At 43.4% G+C, this 17,690-nt stretch overlaps 1 long non-coding RNA gene across 2 annotated transcripts in view; it reads left to right on the forward strand.

Annotated features, from left to right (window-relative positions):
* Positions 1-17,690, forward strand: part of LOC113593403 (uncharacterized) — a 93,154-nt gene that overhangs the window by 16,009 nt on the left and 59,455 nt on the right. Inside the window, exon 1 of one of the 2 annotated variants that reach the window (XR_008296413.1) lies at positions 8,550-10,087. The exons of the other annotated variant lie outside the window; for it this stretch is intronic. This is a non-coding gene — a long non-coding RNA (uncharacterized LOC113593403). Of the gene's footprint in view, positions 1-8,549; positions 10,088-17,690 lie in introns of those variants that run through there. 2 annotated transcript variants of the gene reach the window in all.

Below are 17,690 nucleotides of genomic sequence, written 5' to 3' on the forward strand. Positions count from 1 at the left end.
CCTTACACCTAAGTGGTGGGAGGAGAGGGTGGTGTATGAGGTTAGAGGAGGGAACTGTGTGGTCCCACGAGGCACTGGGGCTGTGGGATTTGTTATGTGTGCATCCAGAACGTGGCTGAATCATGTGGGGAGGACGCGGTGTGGATTTGGTTCTTGTGTCAGGGCCTATTTCTGGCCCCAACTCCCCGAGTGACCCTGGGCAGGTGTCTTGTGCTTTCCTCAGTGTTCGCATCTGTGAAATGTGGATAATAGATGCTGCCTTTCCTACTCTGTGGCAGCCTTGAGGGGTTACAGTGAGATCACCCACAGGAAAACGCCTTGGGAAGCAGAGATGTGATGATTATGACTTGGCATGAGAATTGTACTTAGGTGTTTCCATGGAAAACTCTTCTCACAAGGGCAACTTTGGCGATTTCTCTTCTTGACCAGCCATTTGATTTCTGCTCGGTTTCTACCCAGCCGTTTCTAGACTGGAGTGGAGGTGGGCATAGGGAGGATGAGTCAGAGGTGAAGCCTTGTAGACAGCTCTGAGTTTGGCCACATACTTCCCTCTCCATGGACATACCCCATAATGGACCCATTCTCCAGAACCAAGAATGGAATCCCCTCCTCTTTTCAATGCATTGCAACTGGGTTGTGTTTTCCTGGGGCAGGACTGCCTGTCCCTCTTTCCCTAGAAATCGAGCTTGCCTCCACTCTATGGACCTGGCTCATTCACCAGGGTTCAAAGGGCTCGATACCATTATTACTCTCACCCCCAGGTTTTCTCATCGATTTCCTGATCAATTCTTTCCACAAATATTCCCTTAGTGCTTACTTTGCCTCAGACATTGTGCTGCAGAATATGAAATGGATTAAGATGACTTTCTGTGTTCCCGAAGCTCGCAAGCAATCTAATCTAAGGGTTCCATGTGGTTCTCTTTCCCAAAGCCGTCCCTGTTTACAGACCTCATGGTGAACCTTCTGCTCCTTCTCCCACCCTTTGTGGTGTGGTAGACCAGGAAGAGATCACAGCTGAGGCAGAAGATGTAGGCTCTCTTCTGCTCCTTGCTGTGTGACCTTGGGCAAGTCACAGCCTCTCTGAGCTATTTACGCTTCTGTAAAATGAGATCAACAATAGGGATATGAGATAAGATTCAGTGAGAATTTGCCATGAGCCAGACACTATTCTAAGTACTTTACTTAGGAAAAGCGTTAACAACTTTAGGAGGGATATGTTACTTGTGTCGTCATTTTGCAGATGAGACAACTGAGGCACAGAGAAGCTCTAATTTGCGAGGTCCCAAAACTAACTCTTTCCGGAACACGAGTCAAGTGCAGGCTCTTTGGTTCTGGAGCCCAGGTTCTTAGCCACTGGAGTGTCCTGACTCCCTAAGTTGTCCATCATCAGAGTTGGCCTTAGAGGGTGTGTGAACAGAGGCTTGACACTCTGTGAAGCACTGAACAAATGAGTGCGGGATGATGATGAAGATGAAGAAGAAGGAGAAGAAGAAGAAGAAGAAGAAGAAGAAGAAGAAGAAGAAGAAGGGGGAGGAGGAGGGGGAGGAGGAGGAGGAGGAGGAGGAGGAGGAGGAGGAGGAGAAGGAGGAGGAGGAGGAAGAAGAAGAACAAAACAGATGTCATCTTTGATAAAGGAGTGAAATTTCTCATAGGGTTTTATCTATCCATAGATGGAGGGAGGGATGGAGGGAGGGAGAGAAGGGAGAAAAAGAAAACAGGAGAGAGTGAGAGAGAGAATTATATACGGTGTTGAATTGCTATATTGTATACCTGAAACTGATATTGCACTGTATGTTAACTAGAATTTAAATAAAAACTTTAGGGGCACTTGGGTGGCTCAGGTGGTTAAGCGTCCAACTTCGGCTCAGGTCATGATATCATGGTTTGTAAGTTCGAGCCCTGCATCTGGCTCTGTGCTGACAGCTCAGAGCCTACAGTCTGCTTCCGATTCTGTGTCTCCTCTCTCTCTGCCTCTCCCCCACTCTCTCTCTCTCTCTCTCTCCCTCCCTCCCTCAAAAATAAATATATATTAAAAAAAATTAAATAACAACTTTAAAAAAGGTGAAGAAATGGAGGCTCAGAGAGGTGCTGTGCCTTGCCCAAGGTCAGTCAGCTACAGAGCTTGGGTTTCACCCAAGGGCTGTCTGATTCTGAAGCCAGTGCCCTTTGTACATGTCTCAGCTCCAGGGTAGACAGAAGGCAGCAATTCTGGTCTTCAGGTGAAATCCAGTCACCTCTCCTGTCCCCGCCTTCATTTATCAACAATTTGTGGAGCAATTTCTGTACTCATGGACAATTCACCAAGAACGATTCCACCATTCCTGCCTTTAGGGAGCCGTAGCTTTAAACTATTATAGAATCTTATGTCCTGTGAGAAAGGAGACTTTCCTAAGAAGTCCTTACTTCCCGTGAGAAGGAGGAAACTGGTGGCCAAAGGAGAGACTTCTCCCTTCTTTGTCTCACTCTCCTGTTTGCTGGAATATGGATTGAAGCATGGCTTCCAGTGCCAAAATGGACTTCATTTGGACAACCTGAAGGTCAGTTTAGCAAAGCCAGACCAGCTGTCTCCTTTTGACTTCAAGGTCAAAGAATAGGTAAGTTAAAAACAATGTTACTCCCAGTCTCTTTGTTGCTTAAACAGATTGACTTTTTCCCCTATTATGTCCTGTGCTGGTTCTAAGACATCACACATTACAAATCAGAACCAGTTAGGATGATGTGGGTGAAGTTAACAGTGGTGGGAAAAAATGCGCATAAAGTGGTACAAGAGAGAGCAAAATAAAAGGCAGATTTTTTTTTTGTTTTGTTTTATTTATTTATTTTTCCCAAGGGAGACATGGACAGATCTAAACTCAGGTAAACATGTCCAGGGAACACTTAGGTCTGAAGGTCTTAGGTCTTCCTTACAGGTTAAAGGAAGACGGTATGTATTTCACCCCTGTGTTGTGCAAGGCAGTGAGTTAGACCCTGTCACTGCATCATCCCATTTAATCCTTCTGGCAACTCTAAAATGAATATATTATTATAAAATAGGGATGGGCACTATTATTATTTTTTAAATGTTAATTTATTTTGAGAGAGAGAGAGAGAGAGTGAACAGGGGAGGGTCAGAGAGAGAGGGGGACAGAGGATCTCACATAGGCTCTGCACCGTCAGCTTCACGCGGGGCTCGAGCCCATGAACCATGAGATCATAACGTGAGCTGAAATCAAGAGTCAGACACTTAACCGATTGAGCCACCCAGGCGCCCTAGGATGGGGATTACTTGAGAGGATGTAAGTACCACACCAAGTCTGTTGCCTGTTCAATTATTACTGCTGCTTAAATCCATTTGACAGACAAGGAAGCTAAGCCTGGGAGAGATTCAGCAACCTGCCTGTAGAATTATGAGGCTAAGGAGTGGCGGACAGGGCAGGGGCCTGACACAGACCCATGTGGCCCCAACGATCACTCAAGGCTCTTCCTACAGTGTGTGGTGCTATTAAGCTGCACTTTTTTGAAGGAAAGACAAAAAAAAACGACTTTTCATTTATTAATTTTTCTATAAAGTCCTACAGTTCTGGTTCCCCTGGGCCAGCCCTATTCCTGGCCTGTGTTTTTCTTTTCTCCTCTAATCATCTAGTCTCGGGAAGAAGCCACCGTATAGTTTCTTTTGTAGCCCCCGGCTCAGCTCCGATCTTAAAGGAAACATGCGAGAAAGCAGAAGACCCTGTCACCGTCACCATCACCATCAGCAGTGCCATCTGTTACAGGTCTCTCTCAAGCCCCAAGCAAAGCAAATCCTCCTCTCCAGTGTGACTCATACCCCATCAGCTGCCCCTCCCATGAGTCAGTCTGGCTCTGACAGTCTCAAAAGAACTATAAATTTAAGTCCAATCCTTCAAGGTCAAGGAGCACCATAGTTCTTTAAGCGAGACCATTGTGGTTGGCACACGCCTTCTCCTTCAGCCAAGGCGAACTCCATGCCTCTGTGGGTTTTTCCTTTTTAGCTAATTGCTCCCTCTTTGGTCCCACCCTGAGAGGATCGTCAGTCATGGGGACACTCCTGGATCAGAGGTCAGGTCACAGATGCTCCAGGGCTGAGATCTTGGGTGAATTCTAGGTTTTGCAAAAGAATTAGAGACTGGGGAAGCCAAGTCCTGAGTCAAGTGCAGCTTATTAGTAGGACCAGCAAAAGCAGGGACCCCCTTAGTGCTGGTTCATCACAGGCCACTGGGCCTGTGGCTTTACAGGCAGGTTATAATTAGTAGACAGCTCATCCTGGAGGAAAGCAGAGAATGAGCCTCATAACCGGTCCCCCTGCCTCTGGTTTGGCATCCCTCCAGCCTGCCCCATTGTCATGTCACTCCCATGCTTAGGATCTTTAATGACTTCCCTTTAACCTCTGTTTAACAAGAGGAAGAATGTTTTTATGGTTTAAATGGAAATACACACACACACACGCACACACACACACACACACAGTCTTTCCCCCTCTGCCTCCCTACTTCACCTGCCCCACTTCTCCTGGTCTTTGCTGTCACCTCTTCTGATTTGCCAGGCTGAGCTAGGCTCCTGCTCTGTTACACTTCTTGGGCTTCCTTCTAGCCCAGCCCTCACTGCACTTCCTGGAACTCTGCTTTTCTGTTTAATCATCTATCTTCTCAACATTGCGATAAGCTTTTCAAGGGACAAGACCCTGTTTGTACAAACCATGTAGTAGGTGTTAGAAATGATGGGTGACATAGCAGGATGCCTATGAAACTTACCTGGCTCTCTTTTTATAAAGTCACTGTGGCTTCATTGGACTTGAAGGAAAGATGTCTCTTTCTGTGTTATTGAAAATCTGAATTTTCTTTACCCTTAATGAAGGAAATTAATGGACTTGCTGGGGCTTCTGAGATAAAAAAAAAAAAGTCAGCCTACCCCACCCCAAACTCAGTCCCATGATTTCTTTTTTAGGTGATAGAAATGGACATCAGAGAGAGGATACAAGAATCTTTATAGAGACAGAACTGCCAGGCCTTCACGTGTGGATGGAGAAGGAAGCAGGACAGAGAACAAGGAGATGACTCTGGGGTTTCTGGTCAGCTTGATGATGCATTCTGGAAAAACCAGCAATTTCAGGAGGAGGGACAAGTTTGGGAGGAGTATAAATGGATGGAGATGATAAACGTGATTTTAAGCATGTTGAGTTTGGACTGCTTACGGAACATGTTAAGTGGCCATCTGAAAGACAGGCTTGGCTCAGAGAAAAGACCAGATTAGGGAGAGGGATGAGTAGGAAAGGTTAACATATTAGAAGTAAAAATAATAAGGGTTCCTTCACTAAGGAGGAGAAGAGAAAAAAAGAAATAGCAAGAAGGGAGGAGAAAAGATGATTCTCTAAAAGATCCAAACCATATAAATATTCTGGAGAATGTCACATGTGTTTCTCCTACCGAGTGTCTTGACTTGGGTACATATGTGGTATTCCAAGTGCCAGGAGCTATGATTTGTGCTGGGAGAGTACCTCTCCACTCTCAAGGAGCTCAAAACTTACGGGAGGCATGTGGTTGGGTCTCCCACAGATGGGTCTTCCCCACAGCCAGCGAAAAGTCTCATATCCAAGGTGAGCTAGAGGCCACCAGAGGGGTGTTTCCTTCTATGGGCCTGGAATGCCACCATTGCAAGGTCACAGTTTTTGAATAAGCTGTTTGCCTTTTCTTTTTAGGAAGCCACATGATATGGTGGGAATACGCTACCTAATAGTGATAGGCCCTGGACTGATAACTTGTAATATCTAAGCTTTGCTTCTCTATTGATTAAACAAGAACAATAAGGATAACGTTGGGGACCCTGAGGGTAACCTGCAATAATGGGAAATTCTTGATATTAAATATGTAGTATTCCTTAACAAGAATAATGGGAAGATGCTGATGGTGGTGATGATGAAGGTGATGATGGGAGCAGACAGACAGTGCTACTATTTTGTGCCAAGGTGATCTAAGCCATTTACAAATATCCTGTTAATCTTCTTAACAACCCTATGAGGTATAACTATTATTATTCTTTATTTTCTTTTGACAAGTAAGAAAATTGAGACAGAAGAGTCCTCAGGCTTGAAGATGTGATGATTCTGGATGAGCAACACTGGAACTAGCTCTCAACACCTCTCTGAGAACAACCAGCACTAGGGGATGTGGGATTCAGGGGGTCGGAAAACACTCACTGTCCACTGGCAAGGAGCCTGGAAACAGAGAAAATGGTGTGGGATGTTGAAGTATGTGGACGTTGGTGGGAAGAAGTGAGGGGTCAAATGTCACTACTCAATATTTTGTCAAAGACTGCACAGACACCAAATGGTTCATGCGTTCATTCAGCCATTCAGTGTCTTTTTATTGAACATAACTCTGTGGCAGACCAGGAGCTGGGCTCAAGGGCGCCCCCTTCCCCCCAGCTTCCAGAAGCTTCTGGTTGATTCCAGGAATGGCAGAGTGATGAGCAGGCAGAAATCTTTAAGAGGGTTCCTTTTCTCTCCATCTGCCCTATAATAGATGCATAGGTAGATTTTTTTTGATGGATGTCCAACATCCATTTTCTTTCTTTTGATCTTATCTTTTGGGAATTACTCCTTAGCCATGTGGTGTGACACTAATAGGGCTGGCTTTTTTAAAAAAAAATTTTAATGTTTATTTGTTTTTGAGACAGAGACAGAGTGTGAGAGGGGGAGGAGCAGAGAGAGAGGGAGGCACAGCATCCGAAGCAGGCTCTAGGCTCTAGGCTCTGAGCTGTCAGCACAGAGCCCGATGTAGGGCTCAAACTCACGAACCACGAGATCAGGACCTGAGCTGAAGTCGGAGGCTCAACCCACTGAGCCACCCAGGTGCCTCACAATGGGTTGGCTTCTGATGCAAACCAGAGTGGCCAGGCAACTCTCTCTAGAATTTGCTTTTGAATGGAGGGACATGGTAATGAGAAATGTCTGAACCTGCTTCATCTAGAGTCCCGCACTCTGAAGAGACTTTCCTTTGGTTCCTGGAACTTTAAGACCCTGGTGCTGCCCAGCTTCCTTTCTTCATTGTGTATTTACTCATATCATATCTATATGTATATAGACATATACATCACACACACACACACACACACACACACACACACACACACTTTCCCCCCTTATATTGGCCAATTGCCTTCTGTTGCTTGCAACCAAAGACGTTTAACTAATACATACCCTTTTCTAGCATCTTTCTGCCTTGTTTTTCCTACCTGTAAAATAAGAATGGTAACACTTGCTACTTACCCTCGGGAGGTTGTATAGATTAAAGGTATATGTCAATAAAATGCTTTCAGATGCTTGGATGAAAGTTGCTGTTGCACTACAAAGTCTCCTACTCAACTTTAGCTGCACTTCCAAAGAGGGACTTTCTTTATATACCATAAAACAGCTTTTATCCCGAGAGAATGTGTCCCTCATTTTACTGTCTCTGTCAACAGTTCAAGGATTGCTCCCTACTTGCTGTGTTTCCAAAGCGACCATTGGAGATGAGAGCCCAGCTTTATGTAGCATGAGAGGTGGCTGTATGCTACAGGGAGGAAATGTGTTCATTGTTGCTATTATGAATTATTTAGTGATAAGGAAGGAAGGTGGCTCCAATTTTCAGGCTGCACTTTGTTGGCTCTTTAGGATTAATACTCACATTCTTACTTCAAGTTTTAAAAAAAATGTAAAAACCCCACCAATTTTAGGACAGAAAGAGCTGCATCATCTTAGAGCATCTCACAATTGTGAAAATATGGATGATGATAAAAAAAACAGAACATCTTAGAGATTCTAAGATATTTTACGATTTTCAAAACACTTATACTTTCCCTTGGACTCATCTAGATTCTGGAGTATCTGGCATATGACAAACACACATAAGACTTCGGAGTTATTCATTGCAAGTGAACAATTTTTATAATATGCCAACATGACAGTTGTTTATACTCAGCAGAGAAAATTTGGAAATGCAGAAGGGTAGAAGGATAAAGCAAAATGTATCAATATTTCAGTGGGTTTACTGCCCTAAAACAACCAGTCTTTAAATTTTCATGTGTACTATTTTCCTTTTTTGTCACAATTATTTTGTAATTATTTCATATTAGTTGATGCAATTTTGTATTCTGTGGCTTTCCCCCCTTTTCTATTACATTATGACTCTATTAGTTATCTACTGCTATCCCAAGACTCAGCAGATTAAAATAAGACCCATTTATGACTGCTAATGAGTCCAGGGGTTTGCCGGAAGGTTCTTCCATTCTGGTCTCATCTGGGCTTGCTCAAGGGTCTGCCATCAGGTGATAGTGGCAGGGTAATCTAACTTCTTTGGGGGTTCACAGCTACTCTACACTTGGTCTGTTATCCTCTAGGAGGCCATTTGGGGCTTGGATGTGTGGTGGTAGTAAGATTCTCAGAGAGAGAGGGGGGGGGGGAATGTGACAGTGCAGTTACTGCTAATACAATCACAAGGGCTGTAGGGATAGCCTGCATGGCTCCATGGGATCCCTCCTCATTTGCAATGGTCAGAGATAGACGGGGGGGGGGGGGGGGGGGGGGGAAGAACTGTCTAGAGTTTGCAGTCAGTCCCCCAGAATAACAGAAGCACACTTCTATATCACTTCATAGACTTTTTAATGACTTTATAGTGTTACCTTGAGTGGCACCATCACAGACAATTTAAACATTTCCATAGTTTAAGACATTTTGGATTCTCCATTTTGTTTTCTGGGATACAGCACACAGTTTTGTGGGGAGAAAACCTTTCTATTTGAGCTTACTAATAAAATCTTAGTCTAGAATCACAGAAATTAAAAGTTTATAAAAATTTTGAGGGGAGCCCGAGTGGCTCAGTCAGTTGAGTGTCCACCTCTTGATTTTGGTTCGGGTAATGATCCCAGCATTGTGGGATCAAGCCCCACCTTGAGCTCCGTGCTGAGTGTGGAGCCTGCTCGGGGTTCTCTCTCTCTCCCTCTGCCCCTCTCCCCCAGACTTGTATGCTCTCTCTCTGACATAAAAAAATAAATAAGGGGCACCTGGGTGGCTCAGTCAGTTGAGCGTCCGACTTCGGCTCAGGTCATGATCTCACGGCTCGTGAGTTCGAGCCCCGCATTGGGCTCTGAGCCTGGAGCCTGCTTCATATTCTGGTTCTCTCTCCCTCTCTGCCCCTCTCCTGCTCATGTTCTCTCTCTCTCTCTGTCTGTCTCTCAAAAATAAAAATAAACATTAAAAAAACTTTTTAAGTTTATAAATATTTTTGTTTTTCCTTCATTATGTCAAAGCATTTTGTGAGGTGCTCACGCCCATTTCAGCCCAGGCCAGTAGTACAAGTATGCTCATTTCACTGCCCGGCAATGCTGAATACTTAAAAAAAAAAATTCTCTGCTGAAACAAAATAAGGAAACTCTCCACCCTCAGCATTTCGTTGATATAATTGGCATTCACTTAATTGCTAGTAAAGGAAGAGAGGGAGAGACCTAGAGAGAGAAACAGCGATGTTTATATACTCACCCAAGTCTAGGAAACGCCCTGTCATGTTCCTATCTTCGATACAGTGAGCACGCTCTGGCGATTCCCACAGGAAAGTAACATGTGCAATTTTCTTGTGGCGCCAGAGTGTTTGCCTGATTACTTGGATCACAGAACACACTCCTTTCTTTTGCATCGCATCAAGTTTTGCGTGGCATCAGCGCCTTGGAACTACCGTTTCGAGGGGGACATTCCTGGGGAAATGTCTTGATAAACTGCGGTACTTTTTCTTCCTGGTGGGGATTTCAGAGACCACGGAAAGGCGGGAGCTTCTGGTGGCTCCTGCAAACACACTTGACTTCATGAAAGAGGAACGAAACCCGTCAACGAAGACGTACTACTTCTCTTTCCTCCAGCCTGTTCACTTTGCAGTGAGAACGTCAAGAGCTCTCCGAGGCTTCGTTTTAAGGGATGCATTCTTTTCTGCGAATAGCAGGCTGGCGATTCTCTCCTCTTCGCGGCTCTACAGCCGGACGTAGCTGACGGTGGTGCAGAGCCGAGGGGGCTGGCCGTGTGCTGGGACTTTGCTGCTGCAGGCGTGCTCTGCGGATGAACAGCTTGGTAAAGACGCAGGGTCTCAGGCCCCGCTCGGCCCTCCTGAGTCAGAGCCTGTGTTTGAATTAGGTGTCCCGGGGATTGTGCGCAAACGAGAGAGCTAGATGCGCTGAACCAGGAGGCACCGGGCTAATATAAAGAGACTCGGCCTCAACCCAACTTGCAGGGCAGTGACTTTATTGTGTGAGGTCCCTCACTCTAATCAGAGCATGACACAGGCACTGTATTCAGGAATCGTATGCATTTGCAACACGGTCATTTCTTAATAGCTTCTGGGCTATTAGCCTGAGGATGGCAGGAGGTGGAAGCCGGTCAGGGTTATAAACTACCAACCAATGGCTTTAAATTGAATTCTCTTCTAACGTCCTACCCAGAAGTAGTTAAAAGCATGGGTCAGAAGGAGACTTCCTTGTTCTGCCAGTAGCTAGCTGTGTGACTTTGGACAAGTTACTACAACTTTCTGTGCCATAATTTACTCATCGGTAAAGGGAGAATGAGGATAATTCCTGCTTCTTAGACCCAGGGTTGGCTGCAAAATTTGTAAGACCTAGCACTAATTGAAAATGTTGGGCCCCTTGTTCAAAAGTTATTGAGGATTTCAAGATGGCCCCTCTGGGCTCAGGGACCTAAGCGATATGAGGCTGTCCTTCCTCAAGTTGTTAGCATAATTGCTGTGCCTAGGACATGGTAAGAATTCAGGGAATTCCAGTATTAATAAGGCTTTGAGAAACATACATTACTTATCTTATTTTATAAAGGAAAGGACTGAGACTCTGGAAAATAAAACAACTTACCCAACAAGGTCAGACAGCCCAGTGGCTGAGCCAAGTCTCACCCTAGGTCTGCTTCCACTGTGAATGGGGACGAATCCTTGGCAGGTGAGTAGGAAAGAACCTGTCCTTGCCCCGCCAGAGGGGAAGAGTGCCTGGGGTCCAGGAATCCACCCACTGCCCTTCAGTGTCGAGAGGACAGCAGAGAGTTGCAGATCTTCCCTCTTTGGCAACTGGGGACAATTACTAAGTCAAAGGCAGGACTGAGAGCCTTTGATTCAACGTGGGCTGTTTATGAGATCCCAGCTGGACTTTAGCTTATGTTGATCAGAAACTGAAGGCTGAGCACCGTTTCTCTGACTCCATCCTAAGTGGAGAACCATGTTCTTTCCCCCTGCCCCACCCATCAGGCGGGAATCTTTCCTTTCTTTGAGCTTCGATGTTTCCTGGCCTCCAAAAAGTGAAGAATAATCTGAAAAACTCTCTTCAGAAAACTGGCTGGTTAGCCTGGTCAAGAAATAATTGCACGTCCAACCAGAAACCCTAGAGAAGGCCATTTACGGTAAGCCCACATGCGGGGCATGTCTAGCACAATTTCTTCTCACGTGGCGGGAGTGCACTCAACAAACACACCTCGATCCTTCGCTCTTGTCCCAAAAATGTGATAGGCAATTTCCATATGAGCTCTTTTAATTCTCCTGATAGGACTGAGGGGGCAGGCACAACAATTCCCACTTTGCAGATGAGAGGAAACAGAGGTTAGAGAGTATGGCCACATGCCTTAGTCCCACAGGCTAGAAAGGGGGGAAGTCCAGTTTGCATGTGGCTATCTCTGGCCAGACCAAACCATACGATACCGTTCCATACCACACGTAAACTTTTAAGCACTGTGCAGTGAGCTTTTACAATTGGGATGGTTAATTTTATGTGTCATCTTGACTGGACTATGGAGCCCAGTTTGATCAAACGTTGGTCTCAATGTTTCTGGGAGGGTGGATTGAATGCCACAAAACAAGACTTGTTTTTTCTTCTGGAGAGTCCATTTTTCTGCACACTGTTAGTTCTGGAACTATTCTACAGCTGGAGACTGACCAAGGCTGGTTGCTGCTGTGGTAAAGGCTCTTGCTTGTGGGAGGTAGCTAGTGGTCCCTGCCTCCTTCTGCGGCTCCTAACTTCTCTCAAGATCTCTGGTGTGGCAGACTCATAAATAAGTCATCTGGCAAAGGGGAACTGTGGTTTGCAGAGTCCTAGTCCTCACTTTCCCAAGAGGAGAATATAAAAGGGTCTGTTTGGAGCCTAGAAACAATGGCATAAACACAAGGGATCCAGCCTTCTGATCTCTGGGAGGCACTTTTTCATAGGGGAGGTTAAGAGTTCTGGCCTTAAAATAATCCAAAGCTGCCAGGGTTCAAATCTTGACTTTTCCAGCTACTTCAAGATCTTTGACTTTGAGTAAGACCTTTAAACTCTCTGCTTCACTTCCCCCCTCTATGTAATGGGAATAATCATGATATCCAGTAGAAGGATACTGTGATAATAACTGTAAGATAAACATCCTCACTTTCTCCATAAAATCTTTGTTCAAGTGTCCTCTTCTCAGTGGGGACTTTCCTGATCACTATTTCAAATCGCACCCCCCCCTTTACCCCTGGACTCACCACTCATTATTCCCCTCACATGATTTATCTTTCTCTAACTTCTATCATCTTCAAACTTAACGATGAATGTTTTTGTTTATTGTCTATCTCCCTAATTGGAATACGAGCTCCATGAGAGCTGAACAGATTTTTAATGTTTATTTATTTTTCAGGAGGCAGAGCATGAGCAGGGGAGGGGCAGAGACAGAGGGAGACACAGAATCTGAAGCGGGTTCCAGGCTCCGAGCTGTTAGCACAGAGCCCCAGGAGGGGCTCATACTCATGAACTGTGATTTCATGACCTGAACCAAAGTTGAACACTTAACCAACTGAGCCACATAGGCACTTCAAGAGCTGAACATTTGTTCTGACTTGTTGTCTAGTACACAGTTGCTATTCAATAAATATTTATTGCATGAATGAAAAACCTTGTGTAGCAAATAGCATGCGTGAAGATATGTTAGCAACCACTAATAAGATGAAAATGAGTTTATTAGTGTTTTGGCCTTCCGTAAACACACTGCCACACCTGGACCAAACTCGGTTCCATATAATGAGATGTTAACCTACTTTGAAAGTCTCTCATGAGAACTAACTGAACAAATCCCAGGACCTCATTAATAGCTTGAAAATTTTAGTTTTGGGTCATGTATTAGGACATCTCTCAAAACTGGCCAGTGGGTTTTTACTCCACAGATGTGACTGAGGTGAAACATCCTTCTTGGCCCACTTCTACTTTCAGTTATGATATAAAAAGAACCAGAACCAGAGCTTCCATGCCTGGAGCATGCCAGAAAGACACTAGGAACATGTTAACAATTCCAGAGGAAACTTCTCCATTTGCCTTCTCACAACGGTCGGGTAGCAGATTAAAATCTTAGCATTCCAGAGAGAAATTGAAGTAGCTTATTATGTGGTACGTTGAAGAAAAATGCTACCAACTGACAGTTCTGCCTACCTTGATGAACAAAACTGATTTTTTATTAGCTTAAAGAGGAAACCAGCCACTTCCCTACCTTGTATCGAGTGTGTGTATTTTTTCTCTTGGTGTGTCCAGTATGGTACATGTAGGCTAGATGGTCAAGGTTAAATACGCCCTGATAGTAGGGAACATATTGGCATTCCCTAGTGCCAACCACCTGGGTTGGCTCTCTAGTGAGGAACTAAGAAAGGGGTGGGTGGCTTGCATGGACAGTGGGTTGGCTCTTGTTTTTCATTCTTGACCTGCATTTGAAGCATCCAGGTAACTATGAGGTCACTGTCAAGTAATGGGAGTTGAAGACAGGCTTTGTCACCTGTGGGCAGGTGGATGCTACTAGTAATTGGTAGCTCATGCTGATTGAACACCCACTGTATGCCTGGCACCCTGGTCAGTGAGTGATGTCATCCACTTTCACAGCAACTCCCAAAGATCAGTAGGTGCTACATTTATCCTGATTTTGCAGATTAGAACATGGAGGCTCAGAAGAATTAAATGACTTTCCCAAGCTCACACATCTAGTAAGTAGATGTAATGGGATTTGAATCCTGTGATTTTTACCCCCAAACCATACTCTTAGCAGTTTCTAAACAAGCCAGAGTCTGTCTGTCTGTCTCTATTTATTTTTTATTTTAGGGACAGAGAGTGTGCACTAGTGACTAGTGGGGGGAGGGGCAGAGGGAGAGAAAGAGAGAGAGAGAGAATCCCAAGCAGGCTCTACACTCAGCGAGGAGCCCGACACAGGGCTCAATCCCATGACCCTGGGATCACGACCTGAGCAGAAATCAACAGTCAGACACTTAGCTGACTGAGCCACCCAGCTGGAGTATTTAGAATCTGTATCTTGCTGATGCTAGCTTTTTTTGGTAAAGTCTTTCAAAAGGAACATTTGAGTCCTGCCTCACATGTACAAACAGAGGAAATGGGTCCTTGGTCCTTCCTTGAGTCACAGCATGAAAGGAGAACAATACCCCTTGAGATGACAGGGTAACTGGTGATCTCTTCCTGAGGGAATCAACCCATGGGAAAGTTACTTAAATTCTCAGTTCCCCTCTTTTCTCATCAGTGAAACATAATAATAGTACCCAACTCATGGGGCTGTTGCAACACCTAAGTGAGATAATACATGTAAATAACTTAGCACAATGCCTAGATTTGGTAAGTCCTTACTAAACTCTTACATGTTACCAGGGAAGTGAGGGGCATCTTCTTTTGCATAAGTTACTTCCCTTTCAGTGAGGCTTCAATCTTTAAGATGACAAAAACATCTTAGACAACCTCCTACAATCACATTTCCCAAGATGTGTTTGTTCCTTATATTCTGGGGCCAAATGCTCAGCTTGGAACAAATTCTAGGATTCACTGTGTTTTGGAAATACATTTTATTTTATTTTGTTTTATATTATTTTATTTTATTTCATTTCATTTCATTTTTTTGTATTAAATATAATTTATTGTCAAATTTGTTTCCATACAACACCCAGTGCTCATCCCAATACGTGCCCTCCTCAAGGTCCATCACCCACTCTCTTCCTTTTTGAAAATTAGATGCTCTGAGAGTTTTGCAATAAAAACTGTGTTAAACTTGGTTTCACACAGCATCTTCCGAATGCTTTTTTAAATAAATAACTAAAAAGTATTAAGACTGTATTTTTTAGAGCAGTTTCAGGTTCACGGCAAAATTAAGAAGGAGGCACAGAAATCTCTTATATGCCCCTGGTATCACACATAGCCTCCCCCATAATCAACAGCCCCTGTTAGAGTAGTGCATTTGTTATAGATGATAGATCTACATTAACACATTATAAATACCCTAAGTCCATTAGTTTACCTTTGGGTTCACTCTAGGTGTTGTATATTCTATGGGTGTGGAATAAATGTGTAATGACATGTATCCACCATTATAGTATAATAGCGGAGTATTTTTGCTCTTCTAAAAATCCTCTGTGCTCTACTATTCCTCCCTCTTCCCCACTCCCTTCCCCCACAATCACTGGAAACCAATGATTTTTTTTTTTTTTTACTGTCTCCATAGTTTGCCTTTGTCAGAATGTCATATAGTGGAAATCATACAGTCTGTAGGGTGTTCAAATTGGCTTCTTTCCCTTAATAGCTTATTTATTTTTAGTGCTGAATAACATTCCACTGTCTGGATGTACCAGAGTTTATTTATCCATTTGCCTACTGAAGGACATCCTGGTTCTTCCACATTTTGGTCATTATGACATCTGAGCGCAGGTTTTTGTGTGGACCTAAGTTTTCAACCCCTTTGGGTAAATACCAAGAAGTGTCATTGCTGGTTTGTCTCATAAGAGTATGTTTCATTTTATAAGAAAATACCAAACTCTCTTCCAAACTGACTCTTCCATCTTGCATTTCCAACAGCAATGAATGATATTTCCTGTTGTTCCACATCCTCACCAGCATTTGGTATTGTCACTGTTTGGGATTTTGGCTATATCTCATTGTTGTTTTAATTTTCACTTCCCTGATGACATATGATGTGAATCATTTTTTCATATGCTTATTTGCCATCTGTATATCTTTTTTAATGGGGTGTCTAAGGTCTTTGTTCCATTTTCAGTTGGGTTGTTTGTTTTCTCATTGTTGAGTTTATGAGTTCTTGGTATATTTTGGATAATGGTCCTTTATCAGATGTGTCTTTTCCAAGTATTTTCTCCCACTCTGCAGCTTGTCTTCTCATCCTTTCGATATTGTCTTTCCCAGAGCAGAATTTTTCAATTATAATGAGGTTCAGCTTACGATGATTTCTTTCATGGATTATGCATTTGGTGTTGTATCTACAAAGGTCTCACCACACCCAATGTCATCTAGATTTTCTTTTATGTTGCCTTCTAGGAGTTTTAGAGTTTTGTGTTTTACATTTAGGTCTATGATCCATCTTGAGTTAATTTTTGTGAAAGGTGTAAGATCTGTGGTTAAATTTATTTTTTACATGTGGTTGTCTTGATATTCTAGCACCATTGTTGAAAATCCGATCTCTGTTTCACTGTATTGAATTTACTCTTTCGTCAAAAATCCATAGACTATATTTAGAGGGTCTATTTCTGGGCTTTCAAGTTTGTCCTATTGATCTATTATCATGCTGTCTGGATTACTATAGTTTTATATTAACTCCTCAAGTTCTGTGGTATTAGTCCTCCAACTTTGTTCTTCTGCTTCAATACTGTATCAGCTATTCTGAAGCTTTTCCTTCTCCATATAACTTAATTTTTTTTTAACAATTTTATTTATTTTTGAGAGACAGACACAGAGCATGAGTGGGGAGGGGCAGAGAGAGAGGGAGACACAGAATCTGAAGCAGGCTCCAGGCTCCGAGCTGTCAGCACAGAGCCCGATGCGGGGCTCGAACCCACAAACTGTGAGATCATGACCTGAGCTGATGTTGGACACTCAATCTACTCAGCCACCCAGGCGCTCCCCGCCTTCTCCATATAACTGTAGAATCAGTTTATTGATACCCACAAAATAACTTGCTGGAATTATAATTTCCAAATGCTTTTGATATAGAAGTTATTTTTTTCACTTAGTAGTTATGAACACTCTTTGGAATACACTTTGGAAATGGCATTGTATATAATTTTCTCACTCTTTGTGCATTTTATGTAATTTCCCAATTCTTTGTCTATGACCATCTTCTGTTAATTTTCAAGTTTCTTGCTCACACTGTATATGACTCTTAATATCCACCATAGCACTGGACACATAATAAGTACTTAGCAAAACAAACACTGCTCAACCAATTCACTGGGTTCTGTATTCTATTTCACAGAAAGAGCCCTCAGCCCAGCCTTGGGTGAAATGAGCTCACCTCAGGCAAGCAATGTGATGCTATGAAGGCAACAGTGGATCAAAAATCTCTGTGGGTTACTTTCCTTGTATAACTTGGTGTCTCAAGTTAAAGAGCACCTGCATTATTTTCTACATTCTTTGTAATAATGAATTAGGGGCATTAAAGTTGGTGACGTTTCATGATATAAATATGGCAAAATAGAAGGGAGAGGATATAAACTTGTTGAAATAAAAGAAGACTAACCATATGAGAAAAACAAAGGCTGTTTATTCAGAGCCTGCTATAGAATGGGAATCAGCCCATTGAGTTTGGCAGAGTCAAAAGCAGGCAAAGTGAAACGCTTTAGTGTAGAAAACAGAAAAGTCTTCAGGTATGTCCTGATTGGAGGGTGTTGGTTGGCATGGGGAAA

Source organism: Acinonyx jubatus, chromosome B1 (assembly GCF_027475565.1).
Source record: "Acinonyx jubatus isolate Ajub_Pintada_27869175 chromosome B1, VMU_Ajub_asm_v1.0, whole genome shotgun sequence".
Lineage (NCBI taxonomy): Eukaryota > Metazoa > Chordata > Mammalia > Carnivora > Felidae > Acinonyx > Acinonyx jubatus.